Raw genomic sequence first — 7,448 nt, forward strand, 5'->3', positions numbered from 1 at the left:
GCCTATGGAGGCGGGGACATTATCATTCAAACCACCGCACAAGCCAATTACTGAGCCCTGGGTTCAGTGAAAAGTCCTGGCTTCGAAAGCTAAGGTGAGCAATGTTAAAGGAAGACTTTTGATTTCAACCTCTGGCTTCTGTAGATACACACAGGGATGCACACTGCTCACATGTGCACACACACACACACACCTTATTTTCACACAATATCATAGGAATCTATCATCATACTATTTTAATAACTTTAGATTCTTCAAATTTGTTGAACGCAAGGAATCAGCAGCCATCCTTGCAAAGAAGTTCAGTTTTAGACTCCCTCATACCCACTTCTGGGAAGTGTCCTAAGGTAACCGTGTACTGTCAATCTTGAGTCCACGGAGAGTACTAGGAAGACACACAGCCTGGTCATGATTAAGATGCCCTCGGTGTCTCTTTCCATCGTGGTTTGTTCCACAGCCATGTGTGAGTAAAATTAAAGGCAGAAAATTGGAAGTTGATAGGTCAAATTGCTCACCCAAGTCACACAGTTCTATCTCTGCTACACATTATCTTTACTGCCCCATTCTAGAGTGCATTTAATAGACATATTGGATGTGGGGTTTCCCTTTGCATGCTATGAATATGTTTTATTACCATTGGTTACTAAAGAAGCTGCTCTGACCTATGTCAGGACAGAGTACAGCCAGGTAGGAAATTCAAACAGAGATATAGAAAAAGAGTAGGTAGAGTCAAGGAGACGCCATGTAGCTGCCGGAGGTGAAAGATGCCAGAACCTTACCTGTAAGCCACAGCTGTGAGGAAATACACAGATTAATAGAAATGGGTTAATTTAAGATGTGAGAGCTAGCTAGAAATATGCCTGAGCCATTGGCCAAACAGTGTTATAATTAATATAGTTTCTGTGTGAGTATTTGGGTCTAGGCGGCCAGGAAATGGAAGTTCAGTCTCTGTCTACACATATTAGTCAAAATAGTTCATGTAAACACCAAAATACCCACATCTAAGAGCAGAAAAACCCAAGTCTGAAGGCTAGGATTTTGTGCCTGTTAGATTCTAGCTGTCAGTGACTTTGAATATAATGCTATGAGATACAACTATATAGTCTTCTGTTGGGGTCCTGTGCCAGCCCAGACCCTAAATTATTTCTCTGGACCAGAGGGGAGGCATGGGAATAAAGGCACAACTCACATGGCTTTATAGGGAGGGAGAGTCTCAGTGATCCCTCATGAAATCCTGGGTGCACACGCTGAAAATTCCTCCTGTTTATTCTCCAAACAGCTTTTATACCAAAACGTAAACTGAGGGGGAAATTCATGAGCATTCTGTTTCCTAGGTAACCAGGTGAATGGTTGTGGTCACGTTCACACCTACCTGTGTCTGCTCTGTAACGTCTTCCTGCTCTGTATGCCAGCTCTGTCACGTCACGTATGCTGCGTTAACATCTCTTTTCAGGCATCCTCCAAATTACAAGGAAGGAGCAGAACAACATCCTGACCCTCTGTTAGGGAGGTGACCACCTCCTGTGTGGCAGGTGCAAGCTACGGCCTGAGATTCTGGCCCCCATACCATGTAGAAATATGGGCCCACACTTTTCTTTTTGGGGAAAAAAAAAACTCAATCAGATATCATTCTGGACCAAGAAGGGAGTAAATTCTTGGGAAAAATTAGTGTAAGATCCACCCACAATGCTTGTGTTACTTTGTCAGAAATAGCTTGGTATAATTTTTTTTAAGAGCTAAGGTTGACACCTTACCATCAGTAAAGATGTTGGAATAGTAGGTGGTGGAATTGGTTCATATGACCTAATCCAAAGCCTCTTGAGGTTAAGGTTCCTGTAAGCAACACAAATCTCCTGACTCGTGTTTTCTTAGGAAATGTCTACGATTCACACCTCTAGCTTCTTCAGAGTTGTACTGCACGGTATGAATCATGCATGACCTTCCTAGCCACAGGAAACATGCATCTTGCCTTAAGAGGTACATCATGATACAATTTTAACTGGCTTGAGTTGCTGTAATAGCCTTCAGTTCTGTGGCCTGGAACTGTGACCAAGTTGACAGTTTCTGGTAGGGACTTTCTTCTTGGCTTTCAAGTGGCTGCCACTTTGCTGTGTCCTCCCTTGACAGAGCAAGCTCTGGTGTCTTTGTCTCTTGTAATAGCATCAGCCTTGCCGTGTTAGAGCCCCTATCCTCCCATACCTTCTAACCTCAGCCATACTCCGTCACCTCCACCACTACCTCACAGTCTGGGCAGTCACATCAAGGATCAGGACTTTAGCATATGAATTGGGGGAGACACAGTGCCGTCCATGGCACATAAATCAAGATTCATCTTCTACCTGGATAATTTCTAGGACAAAATCCTGTTTAAGGAGACTGGTTTAATATTTCTAGAACCCCAAGAGTGTGGATTATACTTATCATTCTCTCTCTTCTCTTTATGGATGAAAGTTTCATTTTCACAATAAAACAAACTTCATTATGACCCATACTTCTCCCAGTGAAGACTCTTGGGGAAGTTTTGGGGTTTCCAGGTGAACCAGTACTATTGCAAGGTGGTTTTTATTTATTTATTTATTTTTAATAATTTGACAATTTCTTCTCACTTTTTTTTCTTGTATGATTTATTTCAGCCTCAGCAATGCAAAGACACAGGTTTTTGTTTGGTCATCTGGTCCTGTTTTTTTTTTTTTAAATATTTTTTTATAGGAACATTCCACAGTGCTAAAGACGGAGGGGCTCTTTCAACTTAACGAGTGGGTATTCCTGCAGCGGTTGATTTCTGACTGAAACCAGCAGTGCTTCCTGTTGGGGCTGAGTATTGTACATCAACCTGTGAAACAAGAATAAACTAAGAAAGTACCTTTCTTCTCAGTGCTTTAGACACTGTTGTACAGAATACACTTCAGATCTATTTTTTCATTACTGTGGGTTAGGGGAAGTCCATAGACTACACAGAGCTTGAACTTTGCTGTAAGCGTTTATGACGTTGGAAAGGTGTGAGGGGGGTTATGTATCCAACTTTCACTAAGTTAGTTAGAGAGAACCGAAAGCCAACCATGAGGACAATGTAATAGCACAGCCGTAGTCTTTGTGAGCAGTAATTAACCTCAATGAAAAAGAACTTAAGATCTTCCACACACTAGCTAGTCTAAGCAAGTCCCACCCCCCCACCCCCAACAAGTAGCTGCATTAATTGAGGGCAACTGCAAGTATCAGCTGTCAAGCTCAATCACATTACTTAACAGTTAATGCAATCGAAGGGAATACTGAAATTGGGGTCATCTCTCACAGTGGTGTTATAGACATTTACTTAAGATCACAGTATTTTTGTATTGTTACTTACTCACTTTGGCAAAAGAGTAGGCTAGTTGTTATCAAAATTCATGCAATTTTAAAATACTTTAAAATTGCATTTATTATACCTGTGTGAAAATATGCAGGTGGGAGCATACGTGGAGATCAGAGGACAAATTGTGGGCGTTGTTGTCTCCTTCCATCCTATGGGCCCGAGGGGTAGAATCAGGCCATTCGTTTGGTGGTAAGTGCCCTCACCTGCTAAGCCATGTTGCTGGCCCTGGTCTTTCTCTTTATGGTGAACTCTAAAAAATTAGCTTTTGACTTTTTAGTCAGACACACACACAACTAAGTTCTATAACATCAGTCATGCTACATAGTCCTCCACAGTCATGCTAAAGAATCACATCCATGCTTCTACACGTATGTTTGAGTAGCAGTGCAGAACACAGAGAGAGAAATTTTAGGAGACATATACAGTTGAAACAACTGATATTTAAGTTCTGACCTGAGTGTCTTGGCAAACACCTGCAATTCTAGCACTTGGGAGGTGGAGGCAGGACATTCAGTTCCAGGGCATCCTTGATCTACACCATGAATTTGGGCCCAGATGGGGCTCCAAAAAGCCCTGTCTCAAAACAGCCAAAAATAAATAAGAAATTTCAATGAGGTGTACAAGGACAATGCAGGTGGATATGCTTCACTATTTTGGAAAGTTTTGGTTTTCACATTTTATGACATGGTGATTTGAGTTTGATTTTTGAAAATACAACAGATTTGGGCCAGCAAGATGGCTTCGTAGTTAACAAAGACGCCTGCCACAGAAGCCTGGAGACCTGAGTTTGGTCCTGAGAGATCCACATGAAAGTTGAGAGAATGGACTCCATATGCACACACACACACACAATAAATAAAAGTTAAGATTTTAACTATACAAGAGATTTTAACGCAGTTTTATTTATAGAAATATAGTTCATATAGTTATCATATGCTTCCCATCCAGTTTGTCCTCACTAAGATGTTCATGCTAGCATGGTGTGTTTGCCATCATTAACGAACCAGTATTTACCAAAAACATCATTGTTTATTTAGACTTCCCTTGTATAACTGAAAAGCTTTTTGTGTTATAAGGATAGCATTGCATATTTAGTGGCTGTGCCCTTAGACTACTTCTGGCCATAATAGTTTCTCAAATTGTTCCCTTTTGAAGATCTTGACAGTTCAGGAGAATTCTGTTTTAACATTCATTTATCTTACTTTTATGTTATGACTGATTGTCTGCATGTGTGTAAGTCTATCATGTGATGCGGTACCCGAGGAAGTTGGAAGAAGGCTTAGATCTTTTGGAATTAGAGTCACAGGTAACACTTGTGAGAAAGCGTGGTGGGTACGGGGAAGCAAACCCAGGGCTTCTGCAAGAACAGCAGGTGTTCTTAACATTGAGCCCCCAGCCTGTCAGATATTTTACAGGATGACCTTCGTCTAACAGCTCTCTCAATGCTCCCTTCGCCCCTTATTCTGGGACTGTGAACTTGAGGAAGAACACCACAGAAGTGCCGTCAGATCACAGCGACATTACTTACTGGCAACACGATTCGTCACTGAGTTCAGACCACGTAGTAAAGTGGCATCTAAGTGTTCAGTTCTGACCAACAACCAGCATCAAACTAAAAACAGAGTAGTTTTCCACAGAGAAAGCAGGGCTCGATTCCAAGTGCTGAGTTTGTGTTGTGATTCACCTCTATGTGCCTGCCAAGGGTGAAACGGGCTCTAAATCTGCCAGTGCCACGTCAAGCACAACTGGATTTGCAGGCTCATATGGCCTGGGTGGCATGGTGACTTGCTTACTAGTCTGGACCTGCAGGAGAGATGGCTCTTCTCCCCCTGGGCACAGAGCCTGCTACCCCCTGCCTCACTTGTAGGAAGGGCCAGATATAGCAATTTACCTTTTATCTTAGAGGATGACTTCCTGACATCCTAAAATTTCACTGAAATAGGATTTGGGGGAGATGTTCCACAACCTTGACATTTGTTGGGACCATTTGGAGTCCTGGCCTCCAGCTGCTCTTCCCTGCTAGAGATCTTGACTTTCCTTCTGATTTGAGTTACTGAAAGCTGTGTCAAAGTTGTTTACCAGCTCTGCTTCACGAGCGAGCATGTGCTACCTTGCCTTGAGGATCAGAGGATAAGGTTTTCACCTGTTGGCCCACCTGACTGTTGGGTATATAAGCCTCCAGGGTGCTATTGAAGAGGGGGCTTCTTATCAGTGACTAGAGGTCCGTGTCTCTGTCTGTCGTCTGTCTGTCTGTGTTTCAATCTCCAGCCCGCTTGCCCGAAGCTCGCTAACTGTATGGTAGCGATAGAGCGCAGACAGGTGTTGGACGCTGCAGACATTGAAGCCTTACCGACAGATACAGAGTGACTGTTACTGACCAAAACAGGAGGAAGAGATTGGTCAGGCAGTTCTTATTTATTTTTATTTTTTGGTTTTTCGAGACAGGGTTTCTCTGTGGCTTTTGAGCCTGTCCTGGAACTAGCTCAGTAGACCAGGCTGGTCTCGAACTCAGAGATCCGCCTGCCTCTGCCTCCCGAGTGCTGGGATTAAAGGCGTGCGCCACCATCGCCCGGCTTGGTCAGGCTGTTTTTAAAGACAGGACCTGGAAACGGGCATCTCTGCGTCTCGTTCTTGGCAAGCAGTTCAGTCTTGACCAGAAGCTGGAACTATTCTTTCAGTAGCTCTCTCCAGGCTGGAGGCCAGGTATGTCAAAAACGTTTGGGGGTCTTGGTTTGTTCTGGTCTTTTACCTTTTTAATCCTTTTATCTAATGTGATTGCTCATTTTGTCAAGCTGACACAACCTAGAATCGCCAGGACAAGGGTCTCAGTTGAGGGGCTGTCTAGGTCGGGTAGGCCTGTAAATGTATGGCGTTGAATTTCTGGCATGTGTGTTTCTTACCTTTTCAAGAACAAAAGAACACCCCAGAGTTCTTTGTCTCAAAAGACATTCTATCTATAGTTTAGTCTCTGATGGTCCCACCTCCCTAAATTTATTGCCCACTTGTCTATACAAAGAGCAGTTTCCACCCAAAAGAGTAAGTGACAGTTTATTCTGGAGCCAAATCAAAATGAGGCATCATGGTCCAGGAATGCAGACATGGGTTACTGTAAGGGTCACAGCTCAGATGGAGAGGGATCCTGGCAGTCAGGAGTCAAGGGATAGTCAGTGTTAGAGCTGGGGTGGAAGAGTGCTCTGGCAGTTGGGAGCCAGGGAATAGCACAGGCCACAGTAAGCATAGCAGTTTATAGCCCTGCCCTCGGAAGGTTTCCCCCAATGTAACAGCTCTGCTCTGGCAGAAGAGGGCTTCTCCGAGCTAAGTTGTTACAACTCTGCTCTGGTGCTTCAGGAAGGGTACCCCAGTGAAAGTGTTACAAGTTACAATTCTGCTTTGCTCGGCTTCTGACTTCCTCAGGGAAGTTGTAACAACTGACTATTAAGGGAAGGAAGGCTTCCCCAGCTCAAGAGATTTATTGGGAGGGAAGAATCCAGGAGAGTGGCTGCCTCTACCAAGGTTGAAGAGTAGTCACAAACTGGACAGGCACAGGGCTTCTTAGGGGCAGAGTTTTCCTAGGGAGACAATCAGGGATTGGTTAGTTTAGTTGGTCAGGGGCAGAGATAACTGATTTCAGAGCCAAACTGTGCTTTCACTGGCTTTTCTAAGCTTTTTGCCTCTAGTTTTGGGGCCAGGGCATATTTCTTTCAGTGACTCTGATTCTAGGGACAAGGTGTGTGTATTTCTTTGGCACTGGTTTCAGGATCAGGGTGCATTTCTTTGGGTCTGGGTTCAGGAATAAAGTGTTTCTTTCTCTGGCTGTGGTTTCAGAGTCAGGGTGGATTTCTTTGGCTGGCCTTTTTACTCTACAGTTGTCTCAAATACGTTCCAGTATAACAGTTTCATTGTTTTGTCGTTGTTGCTGTTTTTTGATAACAGAATGGATAAAATAGTAAGGTAGAGGTATTTTTTAAATACTTTGGAAAATGAAGTAGACGGTATAAATGCTTGTTTTAGATCTCGGGCTATCTGATCATATTCTCCACTCTTGGGTTGATAAAAGCTAAGAGCCTGTACATTCCAGAAATATTTACCCAGTAGC

The sequence above is a fragment of the Alexandromys fortis genome, unplaced genomic scaffold (genome assembly GCF_014885135.2).
Source record: "Alexandromys fortis isolate MF-2015 unplaced genomic scaffold, M_Fortis_MF-2015_v1.1 scaffold_52, whole genome shotgun sequence".
NCBI classification, from domain to species: domain Eukaryota; kingdom Metazoa; phylum Chordata; class Mammalia; order Rodentia; family Cricetidae; genus Alexandromys; species Alexandromys fortis.